Below are 17564 nucleotides of genomic sequence, written 5' to 3' on the forward strand. Positions count from 1 at the left end.
TTACCAATAGAAGAGATACCTCAGACCTTTGTGCTTAAACTGCTCTTGATCAACTCTGACATCCTCCTGTTAATACGAAAAGGGAATTTTGATGAATAGTAGTGAGGGTAACAAAAGGCATTCCTAGACATTAGTAAAATGACTATTTCTTTGGATTACTCCGCAGCTGGATAAGCAACCACACAGCCTGCACTCCATAGTTCTGGGCCAGCGGTGGGGTAAGAGGAGGAAAAACCTCTACAAGGAGTGGTCAAAAGGGTTGAATTTGCGTAGTCGGAAAACAAAGCAGAACTCAGAGCGATTCAAATAACATTACAGGAAGACCAATTTGTTTAGTAAACATAGGCATATCCTTTTTAAAAAGTAGAGAAATACTGATATAAACCAAAATTTCTCAACCTTTTGTCTGCAAATCAGTAATAGGAGACCAGAAATGTGCTTTAACCCACAACTCACCTTTCCCTTCCCCCACCCCAGTTCCGATGTGGCCTCCTGAGACCACCGCTTTAGGAGGTAACCATCAGGTCGTGCCTTTTTTCTAGGTCAAGGTATTGAGAACACCTCCTTTCCTCAAGTGTCCAGGTTTGGAAGAAACATGATAAAGTCACCACATCCATTGTGGATCTGGAGTTCTGGCAGTAAGAGAGCTATATGAATTCTCCCCTGGAGAAACAGATGAGCCCCCAAGTAGTACCTGCTGGGGACTGAAGATCTCTCCAAGCTTTTCCAACATAACCTACAATGTAGAAAGAAGAGATGCAGCATCTTGCCAGTCAATGAGAAGAAAATAAGGACCAATGATAAGCCATGGAGTAAAAACTGTGGATACTAATTTAAAGCACTGCTTAAATTTTTACATTTACCTTAAACTTTTTCTATATCTGTTCTGATCCTTTTTAGAAAAGATGGTGGTTAGCAGTACAGCGAGGCCTTGTAAATGCTAGAACTTGAATGCAAGTTCAAATCTCAAAAAGTGCAAAATGTCAATCAGAAATAAGGCCCATGATGAGGTAGTATGTGCTTACACTTACTGACAGGGAAATAAACGGGTAAAGACATACCTTATAATCTACTGAGGCAATTTATATGTATTAATGTAAATGCTGATTATATAATTGGAAACCAAAGAGTGATGCAAAAACTCTAAAACCTTATTTTGAGAGATACCATGTTTTTTGCTAATTAGATATTTAATGGATAAAGAGAAATGCTTTTAAAATGAAAATTTAATTCTATTTCAAACCAGCTATGAATAGAATATGATTAAAAGCTATAACAGAAGTTAACCAACCAGTTAAAATCCAGATGGTCTGTCCCATTTCTCCCAGTATTGAGAATGTCTCATATGAAAACTGTGTCTATATAAATCAACAATGAAGAGCAAGACAATTACCCCCAGACCCACCTAATTAGGTTTTAGTTACCAAAATGTTTGAAGTGAAAACGGGTTTTTAGGGCTGCCATTTTCTGCTTTGCTTATGCAACTTCAATAATGCAGAATTAAATGACTCTAGCCCATGTGCAACAAATCTACATCAAAGCACTGCAAGTTTTACTGATTTTTGTTTTCAGATCATTTGGACTACATTCTAGCCTTGAAATGTGCAAGTCTGGTGTTGTAAATCTGGATTTCAAATTTCATCAAAATACCATCCACAGAATAAACGCCTAATATGCCAAGAGAAAGAGTATTTATCTAAAATGAACCTTATTTTAATAAATATATCATATATGCTAAAAATACCCTAAAAATAGGAAAATGAGATCCATGTCCATCCAGCTGTGTTTGGGCTTCGGTCGAATTCATGCTCCTTTCCTTAGCATCCAATATGGCATTTTGTATAGGAAACCCAAGTGAGTTTTATTAATTTAGTGGCTGTATAAAGTTTCGTTTTTTTCCATTAGCAAACAGAATCTTTCAAAGCAAGAAATTGGCAGTTTTGTTTTTTTTTTTAAACGGGTATGTAACATAAATTTGATCTTAAGGGATCTAGGAATTTTCAGTGGACTTTCATGAAGTAAGCAAACTTTCTATACCAACCTTAGCCACTTTAATTATAATGACTGCCCACATCCCAAAGCAGTTCATGTTAGTTGAAAGGGGATTTTTAAAGAGGCGTGTTTTGTTTGTTTGTTTGTTTGTTTTTAATTCCTTTTAAATTTGGGACTAGGTATTTAAAGATTAACCAAGATGCTCATTTTCTGACTTTCCCTCTAGGCTATTTCCCTCTAGTAGGCAACTCTTGAATTTTTTAACAAGACATAGAGGACTAGACCTTTTCATGATTTCTTTACCTAGAGGCCATATGATAAATATCTCAACACACTGTTTTTCACACTAGCACATTTTTTCTGCAACTCTGTTGTGTAATAGGTTGATATTAACCACTTCTCTTGAGTCTTCAAACAAATGTAAGACAGGTAGAGGCAATGAATTTTCACATATATGCATACTCAGTATTTCAGATGGTTCAATGGATGCCCAATTGCAAATAAAAATCCTCTGGTGTATTAAAAGGGGAAAATCTGGAGTCATATTATGTAGTACAGGTGGAAATACAGCTATAAACACAGAATAGGTGACTTGGACAAGCGTGTAACTTTTATCTATATGCAAACTTATCTAGGAGACTTTCCTAACCCATACTTAAATGAAATTAAACCCTGCCAATCACAGAGTTTAGGGTAAAGATCTTTAATGTCAAACACAGCATTCTGAAGCAAGTCTTTATTAAGTAGGCATATTGTAAATAAAATTTGTCTTTAAAGCACCATGGTACTCCTTCCCAGGTAAGTAGTAAGTGCTTAGGAACAACTGTATTGAATTAATTTATGACCTTCATATTCCTTCCTTTGAAATATATTTTAATTGAATTGACCATGGCTTTATTGAACTAATCAAAGACACTTCCTATCTTTAAGCTAATTTTATTTCCACTAAAATGGCATTGCAACAGAGGTAATTTGAAACAGCAAATACGTAACACAGCAACTCTACAAAATGTTGTCTTGTATAGAAGATTTGATCATGAAAACCAAAACTTTCCTGAAATACTGCACATCATAGCAAAATAAAGAAGCGGTAAGGACCTGAATTTTAGCTATGTAACTTTGATAAATTTTTCAGAGTTTTTTGTACTACTCTCATAGTAGAGATAAAGTTTTCCTGAAATAAAAAGGTCCAAAGTTAAATAATAGAGTAAAAATTGTTGGTAATAATCATTGCTTGCATTTTTTTTTTTTTTTTGCATGGGCAGGCACCGGGAATCAAACCAGGGTCTTCGGGATGGGAGGGGAGAACTCTGCCACTGAGCCACCATTGCCCACCCTGCATTTTTACATTTATCTTAACATTCTTCTATATCAGTTTGTCATGATACATTTTAGAATAGATGATCTCTTTGGAAAATAGTGAGGCTTAATGGTTAAGAACATGGATCTGGAGTCATTGAACCTGGGATCATTTGCCAACTTGGCCACTTATTAGCTATGTCAACTCCCTGTGTCTCCATTTCCTCTTCCCTAAAATGGGGACAACCATAGCATGTACATGGTAATGCTGTCATTGTGAGCAATAAGAGTGAAAAGTAGGGCCTCTGTCACATGGTAAGTGCTCAACAGTTGTAAAATGTTGTTACGACCAAGATGAGTGCCTCTTTCCAAGAAGGTGATTACAAATGTAGGGTATCTGAGTTGTCATCTGTTCAAATGAAATTATGGGATCTGAAGTGTTAGGAAACATGTAGGAGAGTGCTCTAAGATTTAAAAATGCCATTGGGTATATTTTGAAGCTAATGTGATCATATCGTAACAAAACATCCAACCTTGATGGAGCTCAGCCCCCATAGTGGGATGTGTAGACAAAAACTCTGAAAAGAGATGCACTCACATTTATTTCTTGCTACTTTTCTGGACCCTGGAGTGACAAAGATAATTTAAAAAATAGTTTTGCATTTGAACAGCACACAAGCTGGTAGGGAGAGGCACAATTATAAGCTGATGCAGTAAGTTGTTCTTTGGAACTATGGATTAAGACAGTGCTGAGGCACAGGGGCTGGTTGAGTGGGATGATAGCAGACTAGCTCTGTCTGGGGGAATTAGGAACATCTTATAGGACCTCTAAGCTGAAGGTGGAGATATGATAATAATACACAGGGCAAAAAAAGTCGTGGTAATGCCGTTAGGAAAGAGGAGGACAAATCCTGGAATTTTCCTGTTTAGTGATTAGTGAGAATTTCATGTAGCTGAGAAGAGAAGGCAAGAGGAAGCTTGCTAAGGATCTTGCGCAGGGCCAAGTTAGGACCCGAATTGCCTTTTACAACAGTTACCATGACCACGGTGTAAAAAATGGTTCAGGGGACTGCAGAAAAAGGCTGACAGGAAGACCAATTAAGAACTTGTAAAATAATGACAACGGTCTGAACTGAGCATGGCAATGGAACTAAGATTTGAGGAAGAAATTTCAGGTAGAATCAATATTCTATGGTGCTTGAATGGCTGTGAAGATAACAAGGAAAGGGCTTTGTCAAGGATGATGTATCCAATGTCAAACTGTGGACCAGCACCATCTGTACACATTCAGGTGACTGAAACACTTAAGGAAGGGAAGTGAAGAAGTCAAATGAGGTCAGTGGGAAAGGGCAGAATCTAAAGACGTATGTCCTATGGGATAAATGCTTCCTTCTCCCCTCCTTTTGTGGTGGAAGTCAAGATGCAACTCAATACCCATTTATCAGGCAATAAAATGAAGCACTGCTGGAAGTGCCATTTCGTGACAAGGACAGCTATTCAGACTTTATTGTGAACCCATGAAGACATGGCATGTAGAGGGCACTTAATAAACGCTTGTCCACTGAATTTGTTAAGCAGGAGACAAGTAAGGCAGTGGTCTGGGTCTCAGAATTGTGAATCTTTTGAACGCCTCTGTGCCTTGATTCCTTCCTCTATAAAACAGAGATCAAAATGTTAAGAATAAAAGGAATAAAATTTTTAAGGTAAGTAAGACACGAAAAGTACTACAGATGTTGGGAAGAATGGATATGAGATCTGTATCTAATTACAAGTAATTAAGGACTACAAATTGGATTTATATATAACATTTCTATGCTTATCCTCTTTTTGCCATAAAGCAATTAAACAAATAAGATGAAGTGCAAAGCTGTCTCAGGTTTACACACTAAATTTTTACTGAAATCTTACTGTGGCAAGGAAAAATTCTGTTTAAAGAGGGTTCATCTTAGTTTCGAGAAAAACTGAACATTTGCAAGAAGCCTTCATACTTAATAAGGAAAAAACCCAAAATAGTTATAAGCCTGGTTTTACATCTGTTTTAAATATTGCGTCATAAAAACATTATTCTTTTTAAAAAACTTTGGTTATTATAAAAAAGTTAAATGTATTAAAAATGTGAATATCAGAAATTTCATGTTCTATAAATCAAGCAAAATTGAATCAGAAATAGTTGAAATAAATCAGTCAGTAAGTCTCCATCTGATATCCTCAAAGTAAATGCTCAAAAATCTCAGTTGAATGTGTGAAATAAATCAAGAAATAATGAATGCATACCTAATATGTACGTGCAAGTTATATGATGTATATGTGAATAAGCTGTGAATTTTTTGTTTTTTGTTTTCAGCTTTAGCTTTCATTTGCATTTATTTTATACTGAATTTATTCCCGAGCCATAAGTTTTTGTTTCTTCAGTTTCTTCTGGGATATCTTTTCCTTCTGTGCAACTTCCTCTTCTGGTTTAGGAACAATTCATTCTTTTTCAGTAAGGATCATCTCTGTGGCAAGGGGAGCTCACGTGTGGGTTAATACAACCCTGAGCTCTGTAAGTCCTGCGGCGCATCTGAGGGGCTTTTTTCCCTGATGTGCTCAATGACCAGAAAATCGACATCGAAACCCTCAAGTTCAGCATTACTCTCCGCATTTTTAAGCATGTGCAACAAAAATTCAGCACTCTTTTTGGGCCACCGACCCTGCGTCCAGCCCCGCTGTTTGGCCTGGGCACACCTACCAACCCCACCATAGTAACGACGGAACGGAACACATTGCTTCTGCAACGTGGCATCTTTTAGATACTTGGTGGCTTTTCGCATATGCATACCCTTGACGGCCTGAGCAGTTTCTCGGGTGTTCTTAAAGTGAACACGAAGATTTGAACGTCCTGATTTGTATGATTTTGTAGGGTTTTCTGGGACAAGTGAATAGGGAACCATTTTCAGCGATCACCTCAGGCCCCTTATGGGAAGAGTGAGCTGTGATTTTTTTATATTAATCTTCTCCAACTGGAGAATTGGTGACATTCTTTTTTTTTTTTTTTTCTTTACATGGGCAGGCACCGGGAATTGAACCTGGGTCCTCTGGCGTGGCAGGCAAGCATTCTTGCCTGCTGAGCCACCGTGGCCCGCCCTGAGCTGTGATTTTTAATTTTAAAAAAGAATAACAAGACTTCTCTACCGTTATGGTGAGATAATAGCCCTTTTGGAATCTTAAACAATTCTTCATGTGGCAGCCAAAAGATGACTCTCTGCCTTGATAGTACAACCACTAAAAGAAGTCTCCCCTGAAAATACCTTCTCCTCCCTCTGATTTGAAATGAATGGATGTATCAGATTTAGACTTTTAGCTTTGTGGCATCACACACGGAAACACTTACAAAACTGCATAAAAATAAATGGTAGATTTGTTGTGGCGATTGTTACTGTTTTAATCAGGAAAAATACCTAGTTCTTCTAAACAAGATATTTTACTTTGAATTTTATTTGTAATCAAAATATTCCTCAGGAAGCAGTTTTTATAGTCTTACTTACTCAACCAAACATATTCCTGTGGACTTTTATGCCACACTGTAGGGCAATCCTGCAAATGGCAAAAGTTTAATATAGAATTAAACTAATCTATTAATTATACCACAAGTTAAAAGAAATGTACATTAACGTCCTTTAAATACTACATTTCATACTTCTAATTGGCAAAATGGCAGCTGCTTGCGTCCTTACCTGTGAAACACAGAGTCAAGTGAGGGTCAGGGTAAGGATGACGGGCTTGTATTTTGCTATTTGTTTGAAATAAAATACCTGTTCTCTTGTTCAAAATGCCGCTGAAGGTTAAAAATATGATTCTTACAGAAGGCAGATCATCCCAGATCAGATCTACTGTTACCAATATCTGATCTAAAGATGAAAAAAGCCTCATGCTAGTAGGACATTGCACTTTCACATACATTATCTAAAGGCAGACTATGAAATAGATGAAAGACGTTGTTCACTGAAGATGAATTATTATCTCTTATTGACTGACAAATATGAAAACTGCAATCAGATGGCAAAGATGGGAAAAGTTTACTGCAAATCAGAGCTAAAAGAACGAAGTAAATAGCTTTATTTTGGATGGTTATTTATTAGGGAGAGAGGATGAAGTGATGCCATTAAATAATAAACCCAAATTATCTTCAGGTCTAAGCCAAGAAAAATTTATTTTTTGTAGTTCTGAATCCTATTTTACTGAAAATTAGTCTCTCTTCCACATTTACCTCTTAAGGAGAAAAATCTGGCTTAAAAGTTTCTATTGTGTGGGCAGGGTTGGCTCTTGGAATTCTTTTGTATCCAAAAGTAGAAAAAAAGAAGAATTTGCAAAGCTGGATAAAAAAAAAAATATGGCTTTTTTGGTTTGTTCGTTTAGCTTTTAGCTGACCAAGATGGCAAAGCAAAAAACTCCACAGAATCTTTGAACAGCTAGCAAAAACTACCAGAGCCATCTTCCTCAGAACTCTGGAAGATAGAGTTACAGGAACTGGGCAAGTGCCCAATCAAAAAGATGCAGCTGTAAGGGGTGGGAGGGGCCTGTGGTGCCCTTACCGATGTCTGCCCCACTCCCTTGCTGGTGCGGTATGGAATGGAAGCTGCCTTCAATCCCACTGCAGGTCCCAGGCAGGAGCAGAGCAATCCCTTCGTGCATCCTGGAGTGCCTGTAGGTAGGTGCCAGTCAATCAGATGGCAGCCTGAGAGACTGAGCCACTCACCCTCCCAGAAGTGGCCCTGCAGGCAGAAGCAGCTGGTTGACAGCTAAAGCAGTTTTAAAGTCAAAGAGGCCTGGGGCAACAGACTACTTGCTTTAAGTCACGGGATGGAGCACTCAGGAGAGGAGTAAGTCTATTTTCATAAGGAGTAGAGGGGGTACTTGAATTCCTGTAAACTTTGGAATTTGTACGGCCACCAGCAAGCACAATTCCAGGACGGCTCAGAAAAGATAGAGAAGTCTCTGCACTTCTCTTTTGCCTCTGGTTAACCTTCTCGATCGGAGGGCTAAACCTTGAAGAACTGCACCAGCCAGTTTTCAAAGACTGTGGAAGGTGTTTTTTTTTTTTTTTGGCATTGTATGATGATCTCCCTGATAGGAAATAACTAGAATAACCACTTCTCATAGAATCAGAAACTAGACTACAGGTTTTCAAGGGCCTGAGTGACAGTTAATGCTTTAATTGCAAAGTTTCTATTGGGGGTGATGGAAAATGTCAGTAGTGCATGGTGGTGATGGCAGCACAACAGTGTGAGCACTGAATTATATATGTGAATGATGCATGTGAAAGGAGAATTTTAGGTTGTGTATATGTTACTAGAATACAAATTAAAAGCAAAACAAAAAACAGGACTGTACAATACAAATCAATTGTAACAAAATTTCCACTCTAATGCAAGGTGTTAAAAATAGGGTGGTATATGAGATCTCTGCATTTTATGATTTTTCTGTAAACCTACAACTTCTCCAAATAAAATAAATTTTAATATATGAAGGTGCTTTATTTATTCTCCCATTTGTAGAAAACAAAACAACTGATAGTGAACCAGAAATTCTTCATATTTTACTTTGGAAAGGCCATTAATCATTCACCCCAAGTTATGTTCAGGTTACTATTTAGTCCACTAAATGTTCAAAAATATTAAATTGCCTAGACAAGCGTAAGTTCTATTCCTCATATCAGCAGTTTCTTTAATACTAACCAGGGATATGAAAGAATTCAGTAACTCCTAAATTCCTGATATTTTCCTAAAAAATCCCTGAGACACTATATAAAACTGGCTACATAAGTACAAAATGCAAATATTCTTAGCAATGAAGGAAGATTTATAGAGGCTCTACTTGCCATTTGATGCAAAAAATTCAGCACACATTATCCAATTTACATTATAAGAAAAGTACAGCTTCATTCATCAGGTTTATGTCCAATTACTAGATAGCCTAAGGCCCTGCTTGTTTTCAATGCACAACAATAAATAGTGCTAAAATGGTATTAGACACCCCACTGCAATCAAGATGGTGAAGTGAAATGCTTCAGGGCTCCATCCTTCCGCAGAGGCTTTGAACCACGAATAAGAAATGACAGAAACATTCTTCTCAAAGGTCTAAAAAACAGTTAAAGGACTGCCGTAACAGCATGAATGCCGAGTCAAGATAAAGGCCACTTAAAAGTAGTAGAATCTCATGATGCCCTGGCTGGCATCTCCCAATCCCTCACCAGTTGAGAGCAGATGGCCAGCATTCCCAGTGCAACTTCCTGGTCCCAGTTCCAGAGGGAACAGAGTAACTCTTGTGTACGCAGTGGGAGCATGCGTACCTGGCCCACTATGTCTGGTGGTGGTCTGAAGGACTGGCTGCCTCAGAACTTGCCCTGCTTGTAAAAGGCAGTGCACAGAACTCTCCTACAGAACACTTCTTGCATGGAGGAAGGGATTGCTGGCTACAGGAAATAGAGCGCAGTGCCTGGGACCATGAGGAAATGACTTCCTATGGAAGAGGGGACATTCATATTTTTTAAATATTTATATTTATATTTACCCTGTTTACAGAGTAAGTCCTAGGGCCACATGTGTATGATGAGCACAACAATACACACACAAGGAAAGCATCCCAGAGGCCCTATGCTTTGGCCTGGAGCTCTCCTCTAAACTCATTGTATGGATAAACCCCAAAGCAAACACTTGTACAATTCAATCTGCAAAGATTGGGAAAAGTGTATTTTTTGTCTGTTTTTTTGCTTTTTATTTGTTACCTCCTGGCATTAAGCTCTGTCATAACATTATTTGGCTACAAGATTAAGGGGCAGATGCTGCAGAGTATAAATTCCAGAGATAACATATTAAAATATCAAAATGTCCAGGTGTTAACAAAAGATCATAAAACATAAAAACATACAAAGAGAGAGGGAGTGATAGCCCAGACAATGGAGAATATTAAAGAATTAGAATTTATCAAGGAGGAGAACCACACCTGGGACATACCAGACAAAGACTTTTAAAAAATGGCACCAAATATTCTCAAGCAGCTAAATGAAAACATGAATGAAAAACTAAAGGAAATCACAACAATCACAGATGAAGATAAAGAGAATATCAATATAGAGATGGAAATTATGGAAAGGAACCAAATGGAAGTGAAGACATGAATAACAGAAATGTAAAATTCTCTGGGGAGGTTCAACAGCAGATAGGATCTGGTAGAAGAAAGAATCAGAGAATTTGAAGATAAGACAATTAAAATCATTCAGCTCGAGGATCAGAAAAAAGAGAAGAAAAATCAACAGAGCCTGAGGAACCTGTGTACCAATATACTCATTGTGAAAATCCCAGAGAGAGAGAAAAGGGCAGAGAGAATATTCACCTTGAAGTTGCTCCACAAACTCCAAACAGGATAAACCCAAATAGACAAAGGTGGTATATTTATAATCACACTATCAAATGCCAAAGATAAAAAAAGAATTCTGAAAACTGTAAGAGAGAAGCAATATGTTGCAGACAAGGAAGCCTCAGTAAGATTAAATGCTAATTGCTTGTCAGAAACCATGGAGGGAAGAAAGCAGTGTGGGATGATGTATATAAAGTGCTGAAAGCAAAAGTTGCCAACCAAGAATTTTATATCCTGTAAAGCCATTTTTCAAAAATGAGGGAGTCAACTCTTCAAAGAAAATCATTACCCACACCCCTTCTATGTGGGACATGACATCCAGGGGTAAAAGTCTCCCGGCTAATATGGGACACGATTATCAGGGATGAGCCTGTCCCTCACCCTGTGGGATCAACAATTCCTTCCTGATCAAAAGGGGGAAAGAAATTGTAATAAATAAGGTACCAGTGGCTGGGAGAGTTCAAATAGAGTCAAGAGGATATTCTGTAGGCTACTCTTATGCAAGCTTCAGGTAGATATTGCTAATTGCCATGGTTTGCCAAACCCCAAGCAACATCATTCCTGTTAACCCTAACAATACCCAGGGTTCCATCTGAGATTCTACAAAGGTAGCATGAACTATGATTACCTTCCAGAAACCTATAACCTCCAGATGGTTCCTAGGCCAGATAAGTCCTGAAATCCAGAGGCGGCAACCTGTCTAAGAACATCAACAAGTTCCATCCTCCTATCTTATATTGTCAGCAGCCCTTTTCAACTTGAAAAATTGAGAATAGGCACAGCCCAAATATCCCTAAAGATTGGGACAAGGATCAAAGGAGAAGGAGGAGTTATAACAGAGAAGATAGGATTTAACAAATGAGCATGAGTGCTGAATCATTATATTGATATTTCTTTTAGTCTTCAGTGTTTTAGAGCAGCCAGAAGGAAAAACCTAAAATTGTAGAACTGTAATCCATACCAAACTTTGAAACCTGTTCTATAACTACTTGTCAAAATGCACTTTGACATTTACTGCTTTTTTGTACATAATAAAAAACATAAAAATGAGGGCGAGATTGAGACATTCCCAGATAAACAAAAGCTGAGGGAGTTCATCATCACTGGATCAGCCCTACAAGACATGCTGAAGAGATTTCTCCAGGTTGAAAGGAAAGAACAATAGACAATAGACTACTGAAGCCCCAGGAAGAAATAAAGATCTTCACTGAGGATACTGACATGGGTAAATATAAATATCAGCACTATCGTATTTTGGGTTTGTAACTCCAGTTTTTACTTCGTATAGGATCTGAAAGGCAAATGCATAAACTTTAATGATAAATCAATGGTTTATAATATAAATGTGTAATGTGTGACAAGAACTACCTACAGGAGGGGGACAGAGCAGCATAGGAACACAGTCCATATATGCTATTCAGGTGAAGTTGGTATCAAAGCAAATGAGAAGGTTACAGATTTATGATGTTAAATTTAAGCCTCACGGTACCTACAAAGAAAATATCAGAGAATTTGCAACCTTGTAGAGATAGAAATTAGAGTGCAGCTTGCCAGGGAGGGGAACAGGGGGAATAGGGAGTTAATGTGCAATGAATGCAGGGTCTCTATTTGAAGAGATAGTAAAATTTTAGTAGTGGAAGGTAGTGAGGGTAGGTCAATATCGTGAATATGATTAATCCCATTGAGTGGTATGCTTAGGAGAGCTGAGATGGAGGTGTTTATTTGTATACATGTTCATACAATTAAAAATAATAAGAGAGAATAACTGAAGAGACAGTTTCAATCAAATGTGATACATGATACTGGATGGGATCTAGCAAGGGAGGAAACAAGGCTCAAATGGACATATGAAAAAATTGGAATATCAACCGCATGCTTTATATCAGTGGTAAATTCACTGAACTTGTAACTGCACTTAAGGTGGTTACAGAAGTGAATATCCTTGTTCCTCGGAAATGTACATGGCAGTATTAAGTGTTCAGGGAGCATGATGTAGATGACTTATACTCATGTGTTCAGAAAATAGATGGAGGGATGGATGGATGGATAGAAAGAAGGAGAAAGAGAGTGAGGGAGGGAGGAGGGAAGGAAGGAAGGGAGGGAGGGAGAGAAAGAGAGAGAGAGAGAGAAACGACAAATGTAGCAAAAAATTAAAATTGGTGGATCTGGGTATTTGGGGAGGGAGCAGGTGTATGTTGGAGTTCTCTGAATGATGTTTGCATTATTTTTGTAACTTCCCTGTAAGTTTGAATATATTTCAAAATAGAAAATTAAATATATATATATACATTATGTATACATTAAATATATATATATATATTTAATATTTTTCATTTCATGATTGTCTACAATCGATCAGCCAAAAATTTAAGTGCTTTGCTTTAGAAGGAAGATTAATGTTGAGTCCAATCCTTAATACTTAACAATTCACAAAAAAATATTGAACTCAGAGCTGATTTTCCTAAAACAATTCACAGATAGCTAATTTTCATTCATTTCAAGTCATAGTGCTTTAGATTCAATGAAAAATGAGCACTCAGCTAATGACTGAAACCATGTCTTTTTTAGAAGGAGAAATATCATTGAACAATGAGAAGCAAAAGCATTCTTTTTTATTTCTTCATTTATTTAAAAACATTATGATTATTTAAAATTGTCCATTCTACCAGCAGTGACACTTCCAGCAGTAAATCCTAAAGAAATAGACATGTGCAGAAAGATTTATACACAGGCTGCTTAGAGAGTTATGTATAATACTATAATATAAGATGTACCTTGAATATTCAACGTAATGGAATTGCTTTAAAATTAGGTTACATAATTATATTCATATAATACAAAATATGCAGGTATTAAAATCATGCTTAGATAACTTCTGTCCAGGAAAAACAGAGCACAGGTGACACAATTAATTTCAAAATTTAAAATTAAATAGACACTCAACAAAGTAAAAGGAAACAGGTAAAATTAACTTTACTAGTATGTTTTATTTACCTCAACATATTGGAAATATTTCAACAGTCAATATAAAAATTATTGAAATATTTTTTGTACTGTCTTTAAAATCTGATGTGCTTTTTATACTTACAGCACATCTAATTCAGATGAGCCACAATTCCAATGCTCACAGCCCCCACTGTTAATAGCTACAGTATTGAACAGTGCAGCTACAGATACTTATATGGACCCAGAAAATCATTAATAGCATATTAAAACTTAAAAACAGATTAGATGATGTATGTATAGTATGATTCTAATTGCATAAAAATTCATAATAGGTGAAAAAGCTGAGCATGTTTACAGTTTTTTTTAGGGAGGGGGATTATGGTTGTTTTTCTTATTTTCTTTTCGGTATTTTTTAAATGCTTGAAAATAAATTTATTATTTTTGACGTTTACAAACAGCTATGTTGAAATTCAGAAGTATTTTTTGATGAACATTGCTTTCATTTATGATGATATCAAACCTTCAATTCTTTCTAAGACTCTGATCTCTGAAAAGGGACTGTACTTACCTTTGTTCTGTATTTCATACTAGTGAATACTAATTTCATTGTTCGTGCAGAAAAATTCATTACTATGAACAAGACTTACAGTTTGAACATGAGCCCTAACATTTGCCCCTTAAATGTGTCTCGTGCAATTAGAGTATAAGAACTGTGGGTAAATTATTTCATTGCCTGTTAAATAACCTTTTGGTGGGTCTAGACAACAATCATAAATAGCCATTATTTATGAAGTTTCCGTTCAAGGTCCTTAAGGAATTGTATAATAAATATGCAATGTGGCCAACAACTCCTTGTGCCTTCCTCCCCCAATGAAAGGAGAGGGAGAAGACATAAAATTGGCAAAGATGCTAAATATAAACAAAAACCCCTTTGAAAAAGTACGACTGATCTGCAATGAATGCCACCATGCATGGCATCCACTTCACGTGGCAGAGGTCTTATCCTGTGGGTCCTCTTTATCCCACTGTGTCCACCCGACCGCACACATGCAGAAATGGCTCTTTGGACAAATTAGCCCACCTTTCCTCCCCAACCTTGCTTCTCAATATTCCTCATCACTAGCTCTGCACTGTTCAGCTATTCTGTCTTTCCTCACTGTATCCTCAACAAAGTTCCCGTGATCCCTAAGTCGGTCCAAAAATATATACTATTAACTTGTTTTATTGAGAATTATTTATTGACTTCTACTTGCTATACACAGGAACTGTGTGCTATACGCCTCACACAGTTCCTGGCGTAAAGTTTATGGTTGGTAGGCGTAAAGTTTATGGTTGGTAGAAGAAATAGATGCAAAAACCCAAAAATACATGGATAATTACAGATGGTGGTACGTGCAAAAGAAGAGGTTGCTGTGAAGGAGAATAACAGACTGGGGAGTGTGGGAAGAGTCAGGGAAGGTTTTCCATTGACGATGGACAAACTCCATTGACAGTGAGACCTGATGGACGAGAGGTAGCCAAAGTTGAAGAAGTGTCTTCCTGAGAGGTGTGTGTGCCCAGCTGGTTACAGCCTGGTGAACTCAGAAAGTACAGGCCAGTGTTGGCTGGGCTACAGAGAGGGAGGGGAAGAATGCTGGAGCCATTTCAGCAAGTGGGAGCACAGGGGTGAATGGGAGCTGTGGCTTTGATTATTAACAAGAGTAGCTGGCACATGCTAAGGGCTTTACACATAGTGACAGATTAATTCCTTATAGTGACTCATTGAGGTAGATGTTTCATTTCTATGTTACAGATAAAGAAAGCTCCTAAGAGGTTAGTAATGTTCATGACTTATGTTCTAGTTTGCTAGCTGCCGGAATGCAATATACCAGAAATGGAATGGCTTTTAAAAGGGAGAATTTAATGAGTTACAAGTTTACAGTTCTAAGGCCGAGAAAATGTCCCAATTAAAACAAGTCTATAGAAATGTCCAATCAAAGGCATCCAGGGAAAAGATACCTTGGTTCAAGAAGGCCGATGAAGTTCAGGGTCTCTCTCTCAAGTGAGACGGCACATGGCGAACACAGTCAGGGCTTCTCTCTCGGCTGGAAGGGCACATGGCGAATACGGCGTCATCTGCTAGCTTTCTCTCCTGGCTTCCTATTTCGTGAAGCTCCCCGGGAGGCGTTTTCCTTCTTTATCTCCAAAGGTTGCTGGCTCGTGGACTCTCTGCATCTCATGGCTTCATCGTTCTGCTCTCTCTGAATCTCCAAAATATTTCCTTCTTTATAGGACTCCAATAAACCAATCAAGACCCACTCAAATGGGTGGAGACATGTCATCACCTAATCCAGCTTAACAACCACTCTTGACTAAATCACATCAACCAGGGAGATGATCTCATTACAGTTTCAAATATACAGTATTGAATAGGGATTATTCTACCTTTATGAAATGGGATTTATATTAAAACATGGCTTTTCTTAGGGGACATGCTTCCTTTCAAACCAGCACAAGCCTCATTTCTGGAAATGGACCAATGTTCTGTTCAGACTCCCGTAATTAACTCTCTCTGCCCATAACTACTGGTCCTACTTATGCTGGCCTTTCATTTTGCAGACCTCTCTATCTTTTGGCATCTACATAGATGAGTCTTTCATTATACTACTCAGTGAAAGATATCTCTGTCTAGACCAGAGATCATAACTTTTTCTTTTGGGTGATACATTTAATGTACTGTGTTCAGTTTGTAGGTAAATTATGATGTACGTATGCTAACTTCTGCTTCGTTCCTCTGCCCTCTAGTGTAACCAATAAACTCCAAGGGGAAAAGGGACTGTCTTGTTCATCATCATATTCCTTCACACATTAAGCAGACAATAACTATTTATTGACTTCTGGCTGTTTGCACCTGCATCTCAAACCTGTGCTTTCTAATGGGTGGGCTGCTTGCCTCTAAGGAAAAGGAACAGTTTCCCTCTAACCACTTGAATTCTCAAACAGTTTTCTCAATGATCATATAATTTATTACCTTTTCTGACCAACATTCTGCCATTTTACCTGGCATTGGACTTACTTTGACCCTCATATCTATTGTCTGCTCTGACTTTGATCCACACCAGGTCTCTTTCATTGAAAGATCCAACTCAAAATGGCTTTACCAGAAAAAAGGGAATTTATTAGTTCAGTCAACTGAAAAATCTTAACTACCACAACAGCCCTTGGTTAGCTCTGTGGTATTGGATCCTGAGTTTGGGAGGGCAGGTAATGTCCAGAGCTGAAGTGATAAATATCATTTCTAGCATGGTCGAATGCATGTGCTCAGTGATTCAGAAGGACTCCATCTCATCATTCCTAGACCCATCTTTCTCTTGTACTGGCTTCAGTTTCAGGCAATATCACCCAAGTTGGAGGCAGGCATGAGCCCAGCAACTGTAGGCCTATATTCTCTTGATTTAGCAATCCAGGGAATAAACACATCTCTCTCAGTAGTTCAGCAAAGTCTCAGGATTGAGCTCATTGGCCTGGCTTCAGTCATATGCCATCTTTGAATCAATCATAGGCCATGGGAATGGAACGAAGCGACATGTGCTGAGCCCCAAACCCTACAAAACCACCAAAAACCACTGAGAGTGGATGAGCAATTGCTTCCCAAAGGAAAAAAATGTTTTTAACCAGAAAAAAGGAAAATTGATAATTACGACAAAAAAACAAAACAAAACATAGATATCTTCTATAGCATGCTGCTTCTTTGTTTTTCCTCCATGCTTTTGAAATGAATGAATTTGGTATTGTGTCCTTAAGGTAAGAGTAATCTTCCAGGAACATGAATCCCTGTTTCTTTGGTTTTTCCCAGGATCGCCTTTCAAAAAACCCTTCCTTTGCCCCACAACCCTAGGGACAATGGGCATCTGGATGTAAAACTTGGAAGGAGAGGCAGTCTACCAAAGACA

The 17564-nt window shown here is 37.8% G+C and overlaps 1 protein-coding gene and 1 pseudogene across 4 annotated transcripts in view; both read right to left on the reverse strand.

Moving 5' to 3' along the window:
• Positions 1-17564, reverse strand: part of LOC143691701 (prickle-like protein 1) — a 108518-nt gene that overhangs the window by 46320 nt on the left and 44634 nt on the right. The window lies entirely within an intron of this gene.
• Positions 1250-12918, reverse strand: LOC143691700 (large ribosomal subunit protein uL22 pseudogene; annotated as a pseudogene).

Source organism: Tamandua tetradactyla, chromosome 7 (assembly GCF_023851605.1).
Source record: "Tamandua tetradactyla isolate mTamTet1 chromosome 7, mTamTet1.pri, whole genome shotgun sequence".
Lineage (NCBI taxonomy): Eukaryota > Metazoa > Chordata > Mammalia > Pilosa > Myrmecophagidae > Tamandua > Tamandua tetradactyla.